The sequence below is a fragment of the Ambystoma mexicanum genome, chromosome 1p, assembly GCF_040938575.1.
Source record: "Ambystoma mexicanum isolate Mex_15411 chromosome 1p, UKY_AmexF1_1, whole genome shotgun sequence".
Taxonomy (NCBI): domain Eukaryota; kingdom Metazoa; phylum Chordata; class Amphibia; order Caudata; family Ambystomatidae; genus Ambystoma; species Ambystoma mexicanum.
The window spans coordinates 961,433,799-961,458,103 of NC_090921.1; the positions used below are offsets into that span (position 1 = coordinate 961,433,799).

Genomic DNA, 24,305 nt, shown 5'->3' on the forward strand with positions numbered 1-24,305 from the left:
GGTACAAAATGCATATTATAAAAATTGAGTAGGAAAATGACTAAGTGTTTAAATATACCCAGACAGAAAAAGAACTCTACCATTTGTGTAACTAGCAAACACCTTTAATTCAAACAATACCTTCCATAAGCAATTAGAATGCATTTAATGAAGAAGCTCTCTTCAGACAGTGGTGTCATGAGTCAGCCTCCGGAGCAGGAATGTTTCAAGGCCACAGTGCCCTGCGGAAACCAGGTAAGTAGTCTGAGACAGACAGACAACGAGGCTGTGTCTCAGTTTTTAGCCAAGGAACACAGCTCCATGATCGTATAAGGGTAGAGTGGCCGGGAAAATCCAATGATGGGTGGTAAAATGTATTTCAATTTGAAGGTTTAAGCAGAGAATGAATAATTGCCAGGTGCGAGAGTAAAGTCAATGGAGAGTTTTGCCTGGGCATGTATTGAAAAAGGGTGGGGGATCGACTCTTTTTCTCAAAACGATATAAAAACAAGATCTGTTTGCAGCACGGAGCCAGAGTTTGTGTACTTGACAATGATGCAGTTTGTGTCAGTCTGGCATGAATAAAACCTGATGTCTTTGATGAACCTGACTTTGTCTCCTGTATGCTTACTGAGTACTTTTTCTGAGAGCTCCAGAAAGTCCAGGACAGCTTGTCAGAGCGGAAGAGGTGCTGAAGAGCAAGAGCGGGATCCAAGGACTTTGAGAACACATGGCGAGCCATTCCAGGAGGGATAGGATGATGAACATACTACATCTCTTCAAGCCCAAAAGAGCCCGGACTGTCAAGACTAAGAGATTAAGGTGAGCTATACTGTTCTGCCCAAGATAAGAGTAGAGTAAAGGGAATAGAAAATAAGATAGGGATGGTACAGACTGCAGCTGCCCTAGCCAATAGAAAAGAAGGGACAGGGCAGTGAGGCAGAACAGTATGGCAGAAGGGGACTATATATTTGTGGTAACTTTTCAAGGAAAAATAATAATGTCAGTCCAGATTTGGGAAAACGCCAAAACATTCATGGGGAACCCCAGCAAAAGATAACTGAGGTAGGTGGGACATGAACAAAAATAATGTTAGAGTAAGAGTATAATGTGTATATATATAAGAGGAAAAAATATTGACTCGAGGTACCCAAGCAACAGAGAGGGATACCAGGAGGATACCTGAGGATATAGAGGGAGATACCAGGAGGATACCTGAGGATATATAGAGATACCGGGAGGACACCCAAGATGAGAGAGGATACGCCCAAATTCCTACGCTTAATATAGCGACTAGAAGAAGCCTGCATCCAAAGTCCTGAATAAAATAGGAATAAATAGGAGACTGAATCGGTTAAATATGCTTTCGAAAGGGATGGGCTTACACCCCATGTCGGGGTAAAATTTAGGGGCAGAGATTTATGTAGCCGGCCGGAGTCTGTCTGATTTTGTCACATGTCATGTTATGTTGTTTGTTTGATTTTGTTATATGTTATGTTGCTTGTTTGATTTCGTTTTATGTGTCATATTGTTGTGTGCACTGTATGATGTTGTTTATGAAAATAAAATGTAGTTTCAAAATGATCTAAAAACTTTTGCCAAAATATTAAAATGCTCAAAATTAAAAAAAAATGATTCACATGGCTAGATACGATAATTCAAGGTGAATAAAATTGTGGTGGCCTCACCTCAAAAGAGCCAAGCAGTTCTGAGATAAATTGAAAAGAACTGCTCCACTTTATAACCATTACAAAAAGTTTAAACCAGCTGCTATGGAGTTAAATTTGTGATTTCCTAGTACCAGAACAAGATAATTAATGAATCCTGCCAAGAACGATAGAAATTCTCATTTAAATAACTAAGTTACAGTGATTTAAAGAGTGCTGTTGTATGTGAGCCCTGAAACTGTGCAGAATTGAAAGACAGAATAAGAGTTCGGGACCTTTAGAAACTTTGTGCAAACAGAGAATCGCATTGGATTTACAGTGATTAATGGACAAGGAATTGTGGAAATGTGAAGAAATTATTTAATGAGGTTCAGATAAGAAGCGTAGTATTGTGAAATTCCAGTCTGTTTGCGTGTTTGAAACTAAGCGTATCTTTAGCAAATGAATTGTTTTTTTTTTTTATTTTTTTTTATTATTATTCGTATATAATTGCATTAACAATTTTTACAAAAAGGTGATGTTGGTCAACTAACAAGAGCCACACGAAGAGCGACGGAAGAAGACAGAAAAGTGCAGCAGTCCCACAGTTGAGAACCAAACCGCCTGGTTTCCTCCTCTTCCCTGTTAGAGTGTCGATTCCAGGTCGGGGGCCTCGTCGTCGGTCAGCGTCGGGACTTTAGAGGCAATTGCTTCTAATGCACATTCCAAAATTTTCACGGTCGCTATCGTCTATTTAGTTTTCTCCCCTGACATCAGCCTATTCCACCATGTTGTATCTGCATCTTCTAGTGTTCTAGAAAGATCTGTAGATAGGGTAGTCAGGTATGTGGCTCTTGTTTTACTTAACTCTGGGCAATATAACAGCAGATGTTTTATCAATTCAATCTCATTTATCTGTTTGCAGAGTCGGCAGGATTTCTCGTTCGTTTGTCTTCTGATTGCCTGGATTTCCCGGGTTGGTAGGAGATTGAAACGTGCCCTCATAAACATTTTTCTTAGTTGCTTATTTGGAAGTTTGCTGCAGTATCTCATTGGTTCTTTTAACTTATTGAAGTTAGGAGGCAGATCTTTAGTCAGTTTGTTCTTCTGCACTTTCTCCAACGTTTCTATCCAGTCTTGGTCTTCCAATTTTGACTTCACTCTTGTAGGGTTATTTATAAGGTCCTCTTCATTGCAGGCGATATCAGTGAGCTTTTCTCTCAGGTTGTTTATCCAATTGTTTAAAATAGCCAGGCTATGTTTTGCTATTTCATCGGCCACTATCTTGTAAATAGGCAAGATGTCCTTAACGAGAGTGTTTCTCCAGAGTTGCATTGCATTTAATTCCACCGTGGCTTCTAGAGAGAGTAGGCCTAAGCCTCTTCTGATAAGTTCCATTGCGGTCGCGTTTGGCAGACCCAGAACCGTTTTCCAGATGTAGCTCGCAAGTTTCCGCCATATGTTCTTAGGAATGCTCAGGGTCGCTCCCATGCCGTATGTCAAGGTTGGCACCACCTTCCCTTTATAGAACTCAATCTTCGGGACCAGGGAGAACTTGCCATATTTTCGGTCTAACATTTTCATTTGGACCGCAAGATATTTTGGTTTTTCCCACAGGATCGTCTGCGTTGTAACTTCTTTTGCCGAATTATCTATGTGGACTCCTAAGTATTTGAAACTTTGGACCACTTCGATTTCTACATTGTCCAATGCCCACTTGTAGCCTGCAGATGTTTCCTTAGCCTTTTTTCCAAATATCAATATTTTTGTTTTAGCTTTGTTTATTTTGAGGTTGTTTTGCTCCGTATATTGTGCCAAATTGGCGAGTTGTCGTCGTAAGCAGATTTGGGTTTGATCTAATAAAATCAGATCGTCTGCGTATAGTAGACGTGGTATATTGGTCTTACCCAGCTTTGGAGGAAATGCTCTTACTTCTTCGTTCGAGTCTTTAAGGTCCCCTAGAAAAGCAATAAACAACGCCGGGCCTAGAGGGCACCCTTGTTTTACTCCTTGTTCCACCGGTATCTCTTGCGACAGCAGGCCTTGATTGTTTAGGCGCACTCTTAGCTTGGTGTTGGTATATAGCGCCTTCATTGGGTTCAGTATTTCCCTAGGGCAGTTCCATTTTTCCAATTTGTTCCACAGTCTTCGTCTGTCTACTCTGTCGAACGCCTGAGACAGATCCACAAAAGCCATGAACACAGTCGGCGCTCCTTGCTTGACCTTGGCTTTTATCAAATTTAGGATGAGGATGTTTACTGTAGTGCTTCCCTTCTTTAGGAACCCCATTTGAAACGGGTCATTTGCCGGTGAAGATCTGGCCCAGCTACGAAAATGGGTCAGAAGGAGGGTGGCAAAAATTTTGCCTATTATATCGAGTAGTGCAATTGGTCTATAATTACTCGGTTCTTCACGATTCCCTCATTTGAAGATTGGCACCACCACTGCGTTTACCCAAGATGGCGGGAGCGTTTTTGTCAGTCTACACTGTTCGAAGATGGCACTGATTAGGACTGCCCAGATCTCCGGGTTTTGTTTTAAGTCGATGTTACTTAATCCATCTGGCCCCGGGGCCCTGGATTTCTTTAAATTCCTTATGACGTTTTATATGTCGACCTTTGATGTAATGTCGATCCAAGCAGTTTGACCTGAGTTCCTGCTTCTTGGAGGGTGTGTTGGTTGTGCCTTGAACAGATTTTCAAAGAAGTTCAGCCATGCCACTTCACTCACCGCGTTTACTATTTGGTTTTCCGCCTTCTTGTCAGCTTTGTTAATGAGCGCCCAGAAGTCTCCAGTTTTTTTTGTGTTTAAAGCGCGCAGCATTTCCTCTGCATCTTTCTGGTACATCGCGTGCCTATGACCACGTATCCAGTTTTTATATTTTGCACTTTCTTGTTTCAATGCGTTGCATGCTGTTGGTGAGTTCTCTTTTATGGTTTGTCTCTTAAGTTTTCTCAGGGTTCTCTTCCTTTCTACGACCTCTTTGTCATATATATGTTTATTTGGCTTTTGCCTATGGTTTTTACCCTGCAATTTCGTCCTGTACTGCAATAAGAAAGGAACATAGTCCGAGTTTTGTTATTTTTTCCTCGTAGGGCGGCCTTCGTTTTGTACTTTTCAGTTATGCATTCGATGTTAGTTGCAGTCAGCCGAATGCGGGTTTGTTGACTGTTCGCTTCGATGGAGTTGCTGTATCTCTCGTTTTCCGGCCGTCTTGCTTGCCATTCTATAGCCACAAGATTATGGTCGCTTTCTTTCATTTTGGCCACTGAGTAGTCTTGAATACTTGCCACTAGACTTTTAGAGACAAAGAAGTAGTCAATATCTGCTTTGGATATGCCTCTTTCCCATGTGTGATTCTTTACCATCCATGATTTCAGTGCAGCGACATTGTGAAGATGTCTCGCTTTCATAAGCCTCATCCATGCATTTCCTCTTTCTTCTGCTGGGGATTTCAGCTTCTTAGATTGTGTTATTACCTTATCCGTCCTGCAATTTGCGTTTAGATCTCCGCAGATTATTATATGCGCCGTAGGGTGATCCACCATGATGTCATCAATTGTTTTTGCAACTAAATTGCAAAAATCTGCTGTCATAGTTCTTTCTGGGTTCCAATATGCCGTTATTAATGCGATTTTTGCTTTTTCTATTCCCTTTCCTCCAAGTTCTTCCTGCGCCTATGCGCAAGGATTGCCAATACCCCGTACGATTCGATTATGGTTTTTACTCGGGATATTCCGACCCCCAACTTTATGGCTATCAAGAGCCCTGAGGATGGTCGTCCAAACAGGCCCTTTGATGCTGGCGAGAATGTAGATCCTGATTCTCAGGGTTTGTCAGGTGCCGGTGGCCTCTCGTGTTCCAGGAGGCCATGGAAAGAAAATCTCGCTTTATGGTCCCTTTCCTGGCTTCTTCCTTATTTGTTGGAGGCGGTGTTTCTTTTGTCCCACCTCCTGGTGATTGCTATTTCTCGGTGTGTCGATTTAGTGTTGCTTTTAGCCAGTTCCATGGACCTTTTGGTGTTCTGTTTACTTGCGTCTCTCCCCTTGTTGTTTCTCTGTCTTTTTCTTTTCTGCCCTCTCGATCTGGCACTTCTCTCTTTGTTCGGGGTGTCTGTGGCTTACAGGGCGATTCTTCTCTCCGGTACTCCCTTCTGTCATGTGACTGTCCCCCCTTCTCTGTGTGCTTTTCCTTACGATCTACAGTTCCTTTAATATCTCTGCCTCTGAATCTCTCATTCTTTGGTTTCCGCGTTTCCCACTCCTGTTGGCGACTGCTTTCATATCCTGTGCGGTACATCGGAAACTGTCTCTTTCTGTTATATAAGTCTCTCGTGCGGGATATGTAATGCACTTTATTTTCAGAATTTTTCTTTATGGGTAGCTGTTTCCGGCCTGTTTTGTTTAGCTCTAGTTCAGCCAGGGTATAACCTGCTTGCTGTAGGTCCTTATATGCTTCATCTGTGACCTCTTTTACAGCCTTGCTTTTGATATGTAGATACGTTTTAGCCTTTTGGTCCCTATGGTATGGTTCTATTAATACGAAGTCGTCAGTCTTTAGATGTTGTAGACAGTGGATTCTACTTATTATCTGCAGTACTGTTTTTCTGTTCAGCACTATGTATTTGGATTTACAGGACGTTTGCTCTAGTTTAAAGACTCTTAACTCCTTTTGGTGGTTAAGTTGGATCTTGGAGTGCTCTGTCTGTTTTTTACTAGGATTTTCCCTGGTCTCCTTCTCGTCTCTTCTCCTTGCGGTTTCTTCCTGCTGTTGTTGTTGTTTCACTGGGGTTGAACCCCGCTCGCAGTGTTTCTGGTTTTGTGGAGAGTCTTTCTCCTCAGGAGATACTGGCGCGGTTTTTCCTGTCATCTTTTTGCCTCTTATTTCTTTTCCCCTTGCCGGCTCCCATGGCTGTTCTTCCGTCAGTCCATCTGCGCGTCTAGCGTTTTCTTCTCTTAATTCCATGTCGCTGTATATTGACAGGTCCAACAGGGCGCTTGTCCTCAAAAATTCCTCCGTCGTTTTGGGCGATGTTACTGTCCTTTGTTGGCTTTTTGCCCTGGGGTTGCTCCTGCAAGGTGGAGTTGAGGGGCTTTTTGTTAAATTAATAGTTTCCACTTCCTTCATTGTGATTGAGGTCTCGTTTTTCTTTGTGTCCCTTGCCCCTTTGTTCGAGTCGTTTTCCAGTCGTAAACCCAGTTTTTGCTTTTGGTTAGTCACTACTGGCGTGGTTTTTGCTCCCACCTTGGGGCTCTGGTTTTGTTGCGCAGGTCGCTCACTTGTTTGTCATTTTATGCTTAGTGAAAATTGGTTCCAATTCTCCAAGCTCCTTCTGAGGAGCTTTCTGGGAGGCTCTGTCCATAGTCTGTTTTACCAGCTGTTTCTCTCTTGTGACTTATTTCCATTCTGCCTCTAGGGTGGCCCATTTTCCCTCCCAATTTGTTTCCTGCTTTCTTGCCTTTGTCTCTATGGCCGTGATCTATCCCTCTAAGAAATCCATCTTAGTTAGAATTTTGCCTAGAATCGTTGTATTGTCTTTTGTTGAGTCTCCGATGGTTTCATATAATTTGCAAAATGGCGCAAGCGCGATTGTGAGCGCTGCCATAATTGTGGTCATATCTTGTTTTTTGTTTGGTGATGCTCTTTGATGGTCAGGTGCAATTTCACTATATCTTCTGTGCTTTCCTGGTGTATTTTGGCCATCCCTGCTGGGGCAAATGTTAAATTGTTGTGCTGAGATTGCTCCCAACGGTCGCCCACTTGTGCCTTCTACTGATTCGGAACTATTGAACGAAGTTCTGGAGGGATTAAGGTTTAGAGTTAATCCTTCTTTATCTGTTTTTCTCTGTTTTTCACCTCTTTCTATCATCTGCAGGTGGGCTTTTGTCCAGGATTGATCACTCATTTGTGTTTTCCCATCTGAGTCTCGGCCATAGGTTTTCCTTTGCTCCAAGTTCATTCCAATACCCCCCTTCTTTTCAGCTCTTGAGTGACTTCCATCTCCAACGTCGGGCTCATGTAGTACCCTCTGTTCAATTCTGGGCGTCTCGGGTGATTCAAGCTGTTTTTCGTCTGCTTCCACCGATTTAGGCTGAGCAATCCCCTCTTGTTGCGATTGTGGCTGGATACGGCCTTCACTTGTTTCATCATTTATACCTGAGATCTCCTGACTAAGCCTCTGCGGTCATTTTTCTGCCGATTTTCCCCTCCTCGAGATCGGACTTGCCGCTTGAGGGCATACCCCTGACATCGAGATACCTTCGGTGTTGCTAGAGTTCCGGGCATGGGCAGCTTCCTCTAGTCTGTGTTGGGGGTCGCCCGGTACTTCGTCTCTTTTTGGGGAGATCATTGCGTCTTCATCTCTTTTATTTAGGCCTCCCATTGGAGTGCGTCTTACTCTATCGTCACCCGCTTGGTTTATCACGCCGCTGGGCTCTGCATTATGTTCAGTATGTTTTTGGCTCTTAGTGTCTCTTTCTTAAGGTTTAAGTGGATTAGCGTGGGTGATCACGCGAGGTTGAATTCATACGCTTCGCTTTCTACTGGAAGTGTCCTTCGCGTATCTCTTGTTGATACCCCTCTCTCCTCATGTATCGTTATTGCTTCGAACTCCGTGTCTGCTTTTCTTGTGTTAATTTCCAGGATCGAGCCCTCGATTACCTCTAAAATATCAGCGTCGGATATTTCATCGTCTTGGTCTAATTTTCGTTTTTTCTGATGGGGTTTAAAGAAGTTGAATAGTGCATTAGCTAGTACGGATTTCTGGGTCGTTCCCATGCTCGCCCCCTGTTTTTTGATGCCCACACATTTTAGTTTTTTTGCTTCTTTAGTACTTAAATTGGTCTCATTTTGCTTCGGCTTTCCTTCGTCTTGATGGTTTAGGGTTGAGGTGCCTCTTTGAGTTGTTTGATTTCTGCTTTTTTTCTTAATATATTGTCGTTTTATTGCGATTGCCTTGTTGATCTTTTTTGGGCCATCGGGCGTTTCATCTGTCGAGTGGAGCAGATCCACCCATTCCTCTGGCTCTAAATCCTTTTCCATGGTGATGATCTCAGAGAAGACATTGTTTGAGGCCATGCTCAGGTTACTTTCACCAGTCTTCCTCCGTCCCGGCTCCCGCAGCTCTATTTTTGATTGCCTGGGATCTACTACTCCCAACATTGTCTTTGAGTTCAAAATACATTTCTCGTTTTCTAATGCGGGCGTGCTAGTGTGGATTAATGCCTTGATCATCGACAGCGGTTTAACTGCCGAACCTGACTGCCCCCTTGTGGATGGCCCCTTCCTGTTAGTTCCGGGGCTTTCAATTGTTCTTTTAATATCTATGCTTGGGGTCTGGTTGGATTCGGGTCGGTTCTCCTTTAACTCTTATGGTACCGATCTTTCCAGTTGTCCTTCTTTTAACGGTGCCTCGATGGGTGTTGCTTGCTCCTCCATCGCGTCTACTCCATTTTTTCTCGTTTGGATATTTTCTCCATGGTTCATTTCTTTGTAGACTTCCGTGATCCCCCCAGCTTTGTTGGTACACATGACCAGAGCAACGTCCAGGTCCGTCCACCCTCCGGCAGGCTGAGCTGGAAGACCTCTCGTCCAAGCGGCGCTCTGGTCTTGTGTTATCTCCACCTCGTCTGAGTGGTTCTGTCCGGGTACTACCTCAGACTCCAGCGGGGGGGGTCATGTCTATTTCGCCCGTGTCTTTGGTCAGGTGTTGCTTCCCCTGACCTCCCCTTTACTGTGTCCCGGTGGTGGAGATGGGGCAGTGTCTATCGCAAACTTAGTCTTTACGGATTGGATCTCGAGGTTCTTACCTCTTTTCCGCGGGGATCTTTTCTTCCGTTCGCTGTAAGAAGCTGACATTGCTCCGCAGCACTCTTGTCGTGGGCGATGTGTCAAACGGGTCCACCCGTTCTGCGTCCATCTCTGGCTCAGGCTCATTTCTCCCCGCTTTCTGTGGCGGCAGCCCTGCAGCCTGCATAACTGCAGGCCTGCCGAACTTTGCGAGCTTCAATCAGGCAGAGTTAGCTTCTTTAATGCGCTCCTCCAGCGCCAAACAGTCGCACAACAGTCCCGGGCCTTCACCCCTAACGGGCTTAACGCCACGAGGGTGGATGGGTCGGCGCTATAGGGAGGTTGCGGGTCACGTGATGAGTCACGTGTGTTGGTCGGGCCACGCCTCCTCCAGGAGGCACCCAAGCACCGACAGAGCCCCTTCACGGCTCGTATGAAAAAAAAATAATGAGCTGAAGAGCAGGTAAGTAAAGCGCTGGTTCAGGGTCCCGTGTTGTGTGCAGTCAAGCTGCAGAATGCAAATGAATTTTAAGTGTAGACACAGTGTCTTGTAGATTGGTAGAAAACTACTCAGTTGCCATTTGGTTTATAAGATAAAAAATAAAGCATATGAATACAAAGTCAGAGAAAATTGCTTAAAAGCGCACAGTTGAGAAACATGTGAGATTCAAACAGTGTTGCTATGTGCAGAATGAAGTGGGCAAACTGGCACAGGAATAGCAATTGTGTTTTCGTTTTGCTCAAAAGCAAGGCACGAGAGCTCAGATGAAAGGGCATTGGGCAGGAATGCACACTGTCGGCCTTGAAGATAACATTGCCAAGTTCAGGAAATTGGCCCATGTTGAAGGAGTGCAGAATGTGCATCGCAAGCCACATTTACAGAAAGGCTTTAATTATCAAAAGCATGTGCCAAATACAGATTGTAGATACAAAGTGTTTTGTTTGTCGAGCATTGTCGCGCATTTTTGAAACACTTGCCAAAACATTTGAAAAGTTTGAAAACATTCCTTTGATGAAAGACATTTCTTATGCGCACCAATCGAGCGCAACTGTTAGAGGTTTAGGTTATGTTATGTCATGTCAAGTTATTTGGCAGTCATATAGCACCTTACATATCAGTGTTATTAGTTTAAAGCACTGATGGTTGAACTCCCTCGAGAACCATAGGTCAAGTCAGTTGAGAGAGAGATAGCATTGTATGATGCATGGTTGTATCAGCTATGTGTGCAGCTGGTGTAATTGTTGGATGAAAACTACTTTTAGCAATAAGAGTGAGGCTGGAAAAGGCTAAGCTAGTTGTGTTTTATATGTTGCATTTATTGTGAAAATAAAGTGCATTACATTCACAATGAATTTGTTGCAGAGGACGAGTAAGTGAGCTTACATGTAGGCTCAGCAATACATAAACACAGAATACACAGAGACACCTGGGAATAAAAGGTGTCAACCTAAAAATAAGGAATACTTTTGCAAAACAGAAAAATGAATATGTTTCACAGTACGACAGCCTCATAGGATGATCTGATGTGTTTAGAAGAGTTAAGTGGCACTACGATTTTAGAATGAAAGGAGAAATATGGCAAGAAAAAATGATTTTTTGGTCTAATGATAGACATTGGGACTGTGTGTCCATGGAGCAAAGACGGCTTTTAAGATTACAGATGTGGCAATGGTTTAGCAGTCTTTGAGGAGAATGTGTTAGCTGTGGTTAATTTCAATAGGCACTTTTCAGTGGTAGTCATTTAAATAAAATAAAATAAGCCCAGGGGCATAGTGGCGCGAGTACAGAAGGCTCAATGGTATCTTATTTATTTATTTAAATTTAAACAACACACAACAGCCCTGGGGCATTGTGGCGCTAGTTACAGCGAGTTTAGGATTACTTCATAAACATGCAACACTTGGTCAACATTCCCAAGGAGTCAAAACAGAGGTGTACATTCCTTGGTTACAGTGGAGCATTGAGATTGTAATAGAGTGCTTGGTTTAGGTGGAACAACGAAATTGACGCGCATGCAGACAAATATAGTTGGAACATGTTAATGGTTTTCAGCATTTTGCGGAAGGTGGCATATTTGTTTTCATTTCTGAGAGCGGTGGGAAGGGCATTCCAGTTCTTAGGTGCTAGGTGTTGGAAACTGGCACTGCCTGCTTTGGCTCTTTTGAATGAGGGAATGCAGATCTGGTTGGTGACATGGGTTCTCTTGGGTCTGGCGGAGGTGCACGTGATGATCCTTTCGGATAGGTATGGAGGGGCCTTTAGTGACAGGCATTTGTGTGTGATAGCCAGTGTTTTGAACAGAATATGCTGTTTAACAGGCAGCCAATGAGCGTCTTTCCTAGCTTGGGATATGTGCTCCCTCTTAGGAATGCTCAATGCAGCTCTTAGTGCATTGTTTTGGGTCACTTGTAGCTTGTGTATATTTTTAGCAGAGGTGCACGGGAAGAGGGCATTGCAGTAATCCAGTTTTGTGCCGATTGAGGATCTGGCAATGGATAAGCAGTTTTGCGTTGATAAGAACGGTTTAACTGCATTAATGATTTTGGTGGTGAGTGCAGCAGAGGAGGCTATGGCATTGACCTGACGGGTCAAAGAAAGGGTAGAGTCGATGTACATGCCTAGAGTTTTTACCACTGAAGAAACTTTGATGGTGGTGTTGTCTATGGTGAAGGTGCTGTATTGAGGGGGGAGTTTGTTGAGGGTTTCTTTGGTGTTTACCACCAATATCTCTGTTTTGTCCCCATTGAGACAGAGACCATTGGCTGCCATCCATGTTTGAATTGCAGTGTAGATGTTGTTAAGGGTAGTCGCATCTTGTTCATAGATGCCAGTGAGGGGGATTAAGACTTGTGTATCGTCGGTATATTTGGTGTAGGCTATATCATGACGATCCAGGTCATTAAACAGTGGGAGGGTGAATATGTTGTAGAGGGTGGGGGCAGTGCAAGAGCCTTGGGGCACTCCACAGTGTATAGTGGTGGGAGGGGCACAGACGGTGTCGGAAAAAACTCTCACAAGTCTTCCTCTAAGGAAGGAGGCAATCCAGGCCGCGGCTTGTGGAGAGAAATGGGCTGCATTTTTTCATACAGGTACAGGAATACATTGAACAAGAGAAGAATTAGCAAATGGATGCCATTGTTGTAGCCAGCTTAGCTATTCATCATGGTGAGATCACGAAGAGGCTTGGTTGAACATGAATGTTTTCAGCATTTTGAGGAAAGCAATGTAAGATTCTTTCATTTCCTAGTGCTGGTGAGAGGGCATTCCAGCTTTTTAGGAGCCAGATGGCTAGTGCTGTGCCCCCCAGTTGTGTATTTTTAAAGGCAGGCACATATTGGACTGACCAGGAGGGTCTGATGGACTAATAAGAGTGATTCACTCCGATAAGTATGAAGGGACGTGGACAAAAAACATCTTTGTGTGATGGCCATGAGTTTAAAAAAGAATGCATTTACTGATAGCCACTGTGCTTCTTTCCTGGCCTATGAAAGGCTTCCTTATGGGAATATTCAGTATTGCCTAGAGGCATTATTCTGTGTGATGTTTGTTTGTGTATTTAATATAGCGCAAACCAAAACCCTCAGGTAGCTGGGCGTAAGCATTACAAGGAGACTTAAGAAGCTTAGTTACAGAGCATTACAAGGATACTTTGGGCACTTGGTTCCATAGGTAGGTGGGTACATACAGTAAATAGTAAACATGGTAATAAACAATGGTAGCATAGATAAGACCACCGGTTAGCAATGACCTAGAGGTTGCAGTAGAAATACAGAGAAACAGACAAATGATACCAATCAGGTGTACAGTTGACAGTGGTCAGACATAGCAGTCCTAAGGAAGACATTCAACCGTGAGAGGGTCCGGTTAGGCGTCATTGGTCCGTAGCCAGGAGAGGACTTTACGTCTAAATCTAGGGTAGGGTTGGTCAGTTTTAAGGTCTAGTGGGAGTCTGTTCCAGGATTGGGCGGCTATGACCAGAAAGCTAGAACCCACCGGCTTTGATCCGTTTGTATCTAGGAACCTCAAGGGTGTAAGCATTAGAGATTCTTGTGGGTCGGTCAAAGGTTCTCTTGCTTACTCTTTCTATCAGGTAGGGGGAGTGCTATATTGTTGAGACATTTGGACGTGAGGGATAGGGTTTTGAGGGAGATCCTGTCCTTGATTTTTAGCCAATTGGCGTCTCTTCTGAATGTATGATATGATATGATATGGTATTTGTAACGCGCCTATACACAAGTGTTTCAAGGCGCGACGAGGCAGGGAGGGGGGGAAACAAGGGGAAGACAGACAAACGATCCTACTAGGCCAGGTGTCATTCAGATCGCGCAAGTGCAGAGGTAGAGATGTGTTCTCTGCTCGGGATATTTAAGGCTGCTCTGAGGGCATTATTTTGGAGTCTTTGCATTTTATCAATAATGTACTTATTGGCTCCTGCATATAAAGCATTGCAGTAATCCAGTCTGGATAGAATAAGTGCATTGGCTAGTTTAATGCAGCTAGATTCAGAGAGAAATGGCCTGCAGGCTCGGATCAGTTTGCACTTATGAGCAGTAGTAGATGCAAAAGAGTTAACTTGCTTCTTGAGGGCGAGTGCCGAGTCGAGGTAGAAACCAAGGGTTTTAACTGCAGGCATCACTTTAATGACATTGTTGTCGATATTAAATGAGGCATAGCTAGGGTTACATTTTTTAATGGCCGTCTCTGAACCTAAGTTCAGTAACTCCGTTTTGTCATCATTCAGGCAAAGGCCATGGGATGCCATCCATGCCTGAATGAGGAGATATATTAGTTCACCAAGGACGAGTCTTCCAGGAAGTTGCCCGAAAGGGGGGATGAGGATCTGAGTGTCATCTGCATAGTTGGTGTAGGTGACACCCAATCTGTCCAACTTGTCAAACAAGGGCTTGGTGAAGATATTATACATGGTAGGAGATACGCATGATCCTTGGGGAACGCTGCAAGAGACTTGTATGGGGTCAGCAGCTGCTAGAGGGGGGAAGACTATCAATGTGCGGTTCGCAAGGAAGGACTGCACCCAGGTTATGGCATTACTTGTGAAATGGACGGCTGACCTAAGGTGGTTGCATAAGACTGCATGATCCACCAGGTCGAAGGCCGCCGATAGGTCAAGGAGGAGTAGCATAGCCATTGTCCTTTAACTTGTCAATTTTGGTCTTGAGGTCGATCAAGGCTGTTTCTGTGTCATGAAGGGGGCAGAAACCAGAGTACTGTGAGCCTAGTAGGTTATTATTTTCTAAATAGTCCTGAATTTGTAAGTAGGCTATTATGTCTATAATTTTGAGTAGGAAGGGGACTGTGGTGATAGGTCTATAGTTAGTAGGTATGGAAGGGTCTAAGGTTTGTTTTTTTAGTAATGGTAACACCCAGGATTGTTTAAGGTTGTTCGGCACTGAGTTTGTCTTAAAGGAGGAGTTGATTAGCTTTGAGATAAAAGTAGCTAAGCCTCTAGCTGCATCCTTTATGATTTGGGGTGGACAATTATCACCTTTACAGTTAAAAGGTTTGAGTGACGATGGAAATTATTTTGAAACTGAAAGGGGGACATGTATTATTGTTAGGTGGTTGCTGCAGAGGTGGAGACTCAGCCGGAATGTGCAGGGAAGCTTTCTTTTTGCCAATTTTAATTTGGAGGGAGCTGATTTTATCTGAGAGGGCATTTTGTATGTTAGTACACCAAGGCTTATCTTTAGGGGTATTGTCGACCTGAGGTAGAGGCGATTCCATTTCTCAAAGGATAGAAAATGATTCCTTGGTGTCTGATTTGGCCTTAGATATTCTATCATTAAATGTGTTTTTTTTGGTGCTAATGATTTACTTTTTATACAGTTTGGAAATATTTGTGAGCTTAATTTTATTCTCCTCGGTGGGCGAGTGGCGCCAAATTAATTGCAAATTTCTTTTTTGAATCCTTAGTTCTTTCAATTGTGGTGTGAACCAGTTATTTAGGTGAGATGTTTGTCTGCTTTGCGTGTTTTGACCGGGGCGATGGTGTCAAGTGCCTTAGTCATGGCACTATTGAAGACTTCCACTAGTAGGGTGGGGTCTGTATTGTTGACTAGATTGTCAAGAGTAGAGAGGAGATGTGGTAGTAGTTTTTCTGCAGTGATGTCTTGTTTCCTCCTGCTAGGGAGTGGCAGAGCCATAGCTATCGTTTTGGGGCAGAAGGTCAAGTGAGGCAGAGAAGGAAATTAAATGCTGGTCTGCCCATGATTGAGGAATTCTGTTAGTGATACTAATGTTGCAATTCAGGCCAGCAACCCAGTCTAGGGTCCTTCCTTTAGCATGTGTAGAGGTAGAGACTTTCTGTGTCAGCCCATAATCCTTCAGTAGTGAGGCTACGGATAGGGCATGTTTGTCATTACTATCGTTAAAGCCGAGATTGAAATCTCCCAATAGCAGAATTTGCACATGGGCTTTGGTATTGTTGGTCAGGATACTATTTAGATCATCCTCAAAGGAACCTAACGGACCAGATGGTCTATAGATTACATAGATGGTGAGGGTACGGTTGCTGGATAGGTGAAGTTTAGCTGTGAGGGTCTCGCTGGACTGGAACACCGGGGAAATGTTAAGTCTCATGGTCAGGTTAGATTTATGGATAGACCTCTGGCGTTTGGTCTGTCAGCTCTTAGTAGTTGGTAACCCTCTGGTACAGCTAACATAATGGCAGGGCCTGCGGCCTTGTGGAGCCAAGATGTATAATTTATTGAGGGGTTGTCCATGAATGCCCAGAGAAGGGGGATTGTAGTGATCCAGTATTGGTGCCTATTGTAGTTTTGGCAAGGAATAAGCAATTCCTAGTAGCGAGGAAAGGCTTAAATGCATGGAAAACCTTTTTATTTATTGATTTACTATAGTTTATAGAGCACACAGCAGCCCTTAGGCATCGTGGTGCTGTTACAAAGAAGAGATTTGCAGATTACAAAGAAAATGGCATACATAGTGGTTGCATGCCACAGCTTCACCTGGGACAAACAAATACACAATGTAGTTACAATGGAAAGGTTGGATGTTCAGCTTACATTGGATACAGTAGAAATTGAGTAAACACATGGCATAGTGGTTAATTAAGCAGCAGGGGTAATATGTATAGACACTGCTGGTGGAACTAATAGGGTTAGTTAAGCAGGGTAGTTTTGAGGGTTTTTTGCGAAAAATGAGGAGGGATAGTCCTGCTCTAAGTTCGCTAGGGAAAGCATTCCATGGTTTGGGAGCAATGTGGGGGAAGCTTAGACCTCCGGTCTTAGCTCTTTTGATTAGTGGGACTTGAAGTTGAGTGACATGGTGACTTCTTTTTGGGTCAGGCTGAACTGATTCTAGTAGTTAGATATGCTGGTGCTGTGTGACACATGCAGTTGTGCATGATGGTTAGTATTTTGAAATTAATCATTCCTTCACGGGTAGCCAGTGAGCAGCTCGCCTGGCGTGAGTAATGTGTACTCTTTTGAGCATGCTGAGAGCTGCACACAACATCACTCTGCACTATTTAGAGCCTGTAGAGATTTTTTGCTAGGATGCCTGTAACGATGGCAGTGTAATAGTCCAACTTAACTCTGATAATGACACAGGCAATGAATAAGCAGTTTTGTGGGGAAAGGAAAGGGCTGATGGCATTAATGAACGTGGTAGTGAAGCTGAGGCAATGGCACTCAATGATAAGTGCAACAGAACAGATTGTAGCATTTAACCTGGCATGACATGGACAAGGTTGAGTCGAGGAACACTTCTAAGGGTTGTTTTACAGCTGCAGAGACTGTGTTGGGATTGAAGGAGGCATTGGTGAACGTCATGAGATATGGAGTAAAGTGCTTCTAGATGGTTTTTTAAACTAATGTGCGGGCAGGGGCAGGCAGCGCCTTTGCAGTTGAATAATCCAATGTTATTCATGATCTCTATTATTTTTGACTTAGAGAGCTCTCTGAAGTTGAAAGGGGTTATTGGGTCCTCTGTGACCTGTTTGTTGGGGAGTTTTGAGGATAGCATAATGTACTGAATGAGGGTTTTGGGGTGCTCTTAAAATTCCTTTTTCAGGAGCTCCACCTTGAGTGATGGGACAGCATGAATGGTGGTACACCAGGGCTAGTCTTTTATGGTTTTTTGAGGCCTTGGTGGCTGGTGTGGAGAAAATGCTTTGAAAAATAGTGAAAAACCTTTTTGATTCAGGACTAACAGTTGAGAGTCTATTATTATAGGATTCAGATGGTTGAGGAAAGGATTGAATGACAAAGCCTGAAAGCATAATGATTTTGTTTAGGTTATCAAGGAAAGCATGTTTTGTTTATTTGGGACATGCACCATTTAGACACAAGCATCATTTGAAGGCATGACAAACGGCAGAAGGCCAATGAGATTGCTTGGGTAAAAACTAAAGGATTTTAGTATTGTGGCAAAGCATGGTAATATAGCCAGCTGTGTGACCTGGAGGAAAAATGATGAAAATATGTAATAAATTCAGGCTCAGGCCATGAACATTTATGAACAAGAGGAAGATACAGATGGCCTCCATGTAATTAGAGGAGCCATAACGTAGGGAAACATGGCAAATGATTAAGGAGCAAACAAAATGAAATAAGAATCATGCAGGACAGTAAAAAGATTTAGGTTAAACAACACCACAGCATCACACAGAAAAAGAAAGGAAGTATGTTTTAGTATACATGACAAAAATGAAATAAGTGCTCAACATAAATAAAAGACGATTAGAAAAAGGATTAAAAACGTTAGGTAGACTTTGGGCCTTTGTTACACAGGATCAACAAAAAAAATTGGAAAAAGATGAAAGTGATTGATTATCTTAAACAAAAAATGAATAAAAGAAAATTTGAGGAAGGGAACGATTGGACAAATAAATAAAGGGATAGGGAATAAGCACAGAAGCATAAAACAAGTAAATAATCAAAAAAATTGAAAACAAATAGCATTAATGAGGTTTCCTGGCCAACAGTAAAAAAGAGCGCAGGGCAATAAAAAGCATCAGTGACCACGAAGACTGAGAAAAGGAGTATGGCTGACAAACAATTGGGTCAACCAAACAAGGAAAATTGTACACAAAGCCAGTTTAAGAAAATATATTGAGGTAAGTAAAAAACAATTTTGTTGAGTGCCTGTAATGATTTTGATTTATGTTACAGATAACAGTCGTGGATCTTGCACGGAAGCATGAGAAATGTCTGCATGGCCTTAATTAGGGAGAAAAAGAAAAAGGTAAGTACTAGTTCACGCTAAAAGGGTGTGGACACCCAATTGATCAGCACTAAAAGTAAGAGGATCCAGGTGAGTAACAGGAAAAGAGGTAGTAAGATGTCTTCAAGTGTTTAGCTGTTTTTCCCAGGATAGGTGCAATTAGGTGTGGAAAGAGTAGGAAATAGATGACAGCATGGCCATTTCAGATGACCACAGAAAACAGATGTCAAATTGAAGGTGGGTAATTATTTTTGTGTTCATAATGCCAAAGAAAGTTGATGTGATAGGGGTATACAATTATTAGAAGAGGCAAACATTGTTGTGTACGATAAAAAAATGGAGGCACATAGTAAGAATTGGTGCCATAGTCTCGAAAAACAGGGGTAGACTAGATTAAGTTAGGCAGGGACGGTGTGCAGCGAAACGCCTCTTTGTCTCCATAGGATGAATGCAAAGCACAAGCAAAGACCATGGTCCAACAAAGACAAGAAGAAAAAAGGAAGAATGGCTGCTAAACAGCAAGTATTTACTGCTGAGCTGAGGAAGCACTTGCAGCTAACCAGGAAGCACGTGCAGCTAAGCTGACCAAAGAACCAAGCCTAAACTAAGTATCCTGCGGGGTGGTTGGAAAATATGTGCACCAACGAGTAGGGGAGAATTATCCAGAAAGTATTTTTGATAGCAGAAAAGGAGGAAGGGGTTGAAGTTAGAAAGAAAACCTGACCCCTTGCCACTACCCAAATGACTTTTGTTCCTATTTTGACTTTCTACAGACAACGGTGATCGCCAAGGACATCTCTGGCATCTGCTATGGACGTGCCTAGAAGACAAGAAAAGAAGAAGACGTCTTCCTTTAATTGTTATTTTTATTGCCGTAGGGTTGCATGTGTCACCCTCAAGAGAAAAATGTGTCCCATGAAGGACAAATAATGTAATGCATGATATTGAAAGCAAACCCAGGTTCCAGCTGGCTGACACACAGCAAAAGATGGGGGTCTAGTTTGTTTAGGAGGCAGGAAGGACCCATGAAAACGTTTAAATGAAAAATGAAAAACTAGTTTCTTTAGGAGGTAGGGAATGAGAGCTAGACTATACATCCAAGAGGTTTTTAAGGAGATGGGTTGGTAGGAAATGTGTTAAATAAAAGAGACATGATTATTTTACAAACGAAACTCATTCCGTTTTATATTACAGGTATACATCGAGGAACCTGTATCCCTCTGGAAATTAATGTCAAACCGTGTGAGGAAAGAGGGAGGTCGTAGAGAAATCCAGTTGAAAGCCCTGCCAAGATGATTGTCTGAAATGTGTCTGCAAAAGACTGCTCCAACCATGTGTCCCCATGCTGCAACGTCCCCTCTTTTGGACTTATTTGAACAATGTATTTATTGAAAGAGAGACACTCGAGAAAAAATTTCGCTTTTTGTGGAAAAGGAAAAAAAGACAATGGACACAGGACCTGGGAGACTGACTGTGAAACAGCTCAAAAGAAAGGACAAAGGCGATAGGACAACTAAGATGAGTTAAGTGGAAGATACGGAAGAAGAAAATGTGTGGAACAAGAGGGAAAAAATACAGTTTGAAAACACTGTATATACGCATGGGCAGAAGAAGAAGATCAAGGAGAGATTGTATTTTGTTTGGGTGGGAGTTGCAGACAAGGTATGACATATGAAAAGACAATGGGCTAATGGGTTATCTCAAGTCTTGACCAAACTCTTGAGTCTCACAATGGCTGTGAAATTATTTGAGGCATATAGTTAGTTAAAAGTAAAATTGAGAAATGGAGGTGGGGCTCAGATGAAAGAAGTTACAAGAAGTTTAGAGACACACACCTATTTTTTTTTTTTACGATTAATAATGTGTTAGTATTTGACAAATTGTAGGATTGTTACAGAATATTTTTTTTAGATAAATATCAAGGAGGGTGGGCATGGATATGGTTGAAAGTAATTGTTTACCAACCAATAACTTTCAAACGGGGGAGTGTAACGGAGGTACCAATATGAAGAGGAGGTACCAACAACTGAATGCAGTAGGGGGCAGCCCCACCCCAGACTTAAAGCTAGGCATAGAAATTCATGTGGGGTGATTTAGTATTGTAAATGTGTGAAAATAGAACTCATAGGGTTGAAAGACATTAGTACTTTATGGTGTTATGTTTATAAAGTCGAAAAGGCTTTTTTATCATGGTTTAGTAAGTAGGCAGGGTACAGAATGCATATTATAAAAATTGAGTAGGGAAATGACTAAGTGTTTAAATATACCCAGACAGAAAAAGAACTCTAGCATTTGTGTAACTGGCAAATACCTTTAATTTGAACAATGCCTTTAGTAAGCAAATAGAATGCATTAAATGAAGAAGCTCTCTGCAGACAGTGGTGTCATGAGTCAGCCCCTGGAGTAGGAATGTTTCAAGGACACAGTGCCCTGTGGAAACCAGATAAGCAGTCTGAGACCAGACAGACAACGAGGCCGCGTGTGAGTTGTTAGCCAAGGAACACAGCTGCATGACCATAGAAGGGTAGAGGGGCTGGGAAAATCCAATGGTGGGTGCCAAAATGTATTTCAATTTGAAAGTTTAAGTAGAAAATGAATAACTGCCAGGTGCAAGAGTAAAGTCAATAGAGAGTTTTGCCTGGGCATGTATTAAAAAAAGGGTCGGGGTTAAACTCTTTTTCTCAAAAGGATATAAAAACAAGCTCCATTTGCAGCAGGGAGCCAGAGTTTGTGTACTTGACAACGATGCTGTTTGTGTCAGTCTGGCGTGAATAAAACCTGATGTCTTTGATGAACCTGACTTTGTCTCCTGTATGCTGTCTGAATACTTTTTCTGAAATGTCGAGAGCCCCAGAAAGTCCAGAAGAACCTGTCAGAGCGGAGGAGGTGCTGAAAAGCAAAATTAGGGTCCAAGGAATTTGAGAACAAGGGAGACACAGAAAGACTATTCTGACACCCTGTTCACATCCACTCCCTCTATCAGCACTGTTAAATATACCAGACTAACTGTAAATGCAACCCTGATACTCTATACTGCCAGTAATAAATGCTTTGTTGGAAGAACTGTAAATGCAACCTCCATTTAATGTATGCCTGTGACCCCTTCCAACTGAGAGCGCTATGTTGCTTCCCTAGTCTATGTCTAGTAAACTCCCTAAATATAATTAATAATAATAAACAACAATAGTAAGCTGCAGGCTTACGTTTATCCAGGATTTCTGTGGTTCCCATTTTAGATGTCCATTTTAGAGTCCCACCTGGAGTGTAATGTGGGACTCATGAATGAAGGTAATGCAGTAAATTGCTATCCAGGTCCTTGTACATGCAGCATAGATTATCGTTCCTCATTTTCTGGTCCCTTTGTAGCAAATGGGACCCTTACAAGGCTTCAGTCATGTAACATTTGAGCAGAGATTGACACCCTGATTTCACATTCTCTTTTTTTGGGGGATGCTGGGGGTCCCTGTCTAAGTAATACTGAAATAATCCATTTGGGCTAGGACCAAAACTTTGGTGAGCTCAATGTAGTGCTAGAGGTTTTACCGCCTTTCATGCGTTGGCCGATGGTATTCTAATGTGATAATATTATGAACATAAATTCAGAGGAGACCTACCTCTAATGGTATTTTGTCTACTCACATCATTGACATCCCATGCCATCCCTTTAAGTCCCATATGTTTTCTTTCCCTTCTGAAATATTTTGCAATATTTTGATACTTCAGATATATTATCCAATTATATACATGTGCACAAATGTATGTTTTGGTAGCATAGACATTAACATAACAGGGTATCCTTTACCATCAGTAAGGAGCCTGGTTCCAGTGCACCTGGCACACAGGCAGACCTTGGTCCAAACAGTGGTTGCATCAACTGTTCCATGGGGATGGTAAGGGAGTAGAGCTCTCCTCTGCCTTGGATGCCTTCTATCTTCACCTCACTGTTGGAGTAATTTGGAATGGACTGCACTCTCAAAAGAGGTAAAGCAAATGTGACTTGTCGTCCAAAGATCAATCGAGGAAGGACTGAGAGACCCCCTCCCTTGTAAAGGCAAAGTCCCAAACAGCATTGGACAGTAGCAAGCCCTTTGTAAGGGGTCCAATCTCTGTCGCTGTAACAATTGCCCCTTGCCATTTTGCATCATACTCAAAGTGCCTTGTCCTGTAGGAAATGGAGGGGACAGGAAGGAAAAGAGGCAAACAAAAAAGCAGGATGGTTGACCCCCTTCTGAGGTCCATTTTTCCCTTTCTGTCTACTCTGTGTCCTTTTTCCCATATATGTTGACTCAAAGGCCCTATGTAGTGCAACACCCTGCTATGAGCCTGCTCTTTTTTATGTGAGTGCCCCTATGAAGCAGGGCTCCCAGGTGAGGTGTTAACCGTCCTTCCTGGGAATCAAAGGAAAACAGCATCCCGACGATTGTCTCACTGGGAGTAGTGGAGATATCCAGGCTGCCATGAATTTACATCACTGACCTGGGCTTACAGGGTTGTGTGATGTATCGTGTAGAGTCATCACAGAATCCTAGCCTAAATTCTCCTCCCATGGGGCTAGGGGAAGGCAGCCACTACCTGATCCTAACCCTTGGGGTTGTATTATGCGGAAGAATCACATGGGAGGAGAAGACTTTCAAGGGAATGTGGTGACTCCATCAGGAAAGATGTAGTATTTATCCTCTTCTGAGGATGAGGTTTCCATAATGCCTGATTATTTAAGGTAATGTTGTTAAAGTAGATCCTTCTCTCCCAGATTTACCCACAATAATGTAGTAGTTATAATTCTACAGTGTGTTCAGGTTATAAATCCAAAAGAAAACTATTACTTTCCTTAACAATTTCCCTTAGAACTACATCCTATCAATCATTCAAACAGAGTGGATTAAATAAAGTAAAATTTACTAAGAGCATTGTGGACTTCAAGTTCCATAATGCCCTTAGTACTGAGACGAGGAAGAGGAGTACAGAGGTACTAAACAATCATAAATGGTTTAGTGGTTGTAATTAACATTTAAAGGCCTTTCAGGTGTGGGCCATTCGAGAGCAGGAGAAGCAGCAGAAGCAGCAGGAGGAGGATGTAGAAACCAGCGCTGCTGCTTTACTGATAGCAGGACCCCATACTGAAACTGTGCCAGAGGTCGGAATCATTAGAAAATGCAAGTGGACGTGCAGCAGGAAGCAGTGAAGAGACAAGCTGTCTTGAGGGAGAGAGAAGCTCTCCATGTACTGCATATCATAGCAGTGTAAGCCTTTCACTGGAGCGTGTGTGGAGCAGAGTAGCTCCATTGATGGACCGCATGGATAGCAGGAAACTGACCAGAGATGTCAAACAAAAAGGAAGCCCCAATGAGCCTAGAAGCAGAAGCAGCAGAAGCGAGTCAGAAGGAGAAAATAGCACATACCAGTGAATTTTGCCTGATCCCAGGGCGCTTCGACATAGACCGATGTGTGAGAAAATACATTTTGAATACCAAACTTTTAAATCAAAGCAAATTGAGCACAACCTTTCTAAAGAGGTTGAATAAAAGAATATTGCAACATACATTGCCCAAGCCAAAAGGGGGCAATAATTAAGCAAAGTGAATGCTGTTTTCTTAATGAGAAATGTCGAAGAGAAGAATATTGTAAGCCCCAGTACCAACCCCAACAAAGGGGATGCACGTTTCCTAAAGAAGGTTGGTGGATTATAA

At 42.7% G+C, this 24,305-nt stretch overlaps 1 long non-coding RNA gene across 1 annotated transcript in view; it reads left to right on the plus strand.

Moving 5' to 3' along the window:
* Positions 1–21,413, plus strand: part of LOC138566717 (uncharacterized) — a 31,359-nt gene extending 9,946 nt beyond the window's left edge. The window contains exons 2-3 of the long non-coding RNA XR_011302004.1: positions 636–801; positions 19,813–21,413. This is a non-coding gene — a long non-coding RNA (uncharacterized lncRNA). The remainder of the gene's footprint in view (positions 1–635; positions 802–19,812) is intronic.
* Positions 21,414–24,305: the final 2,892 nt, after the last annotated feature.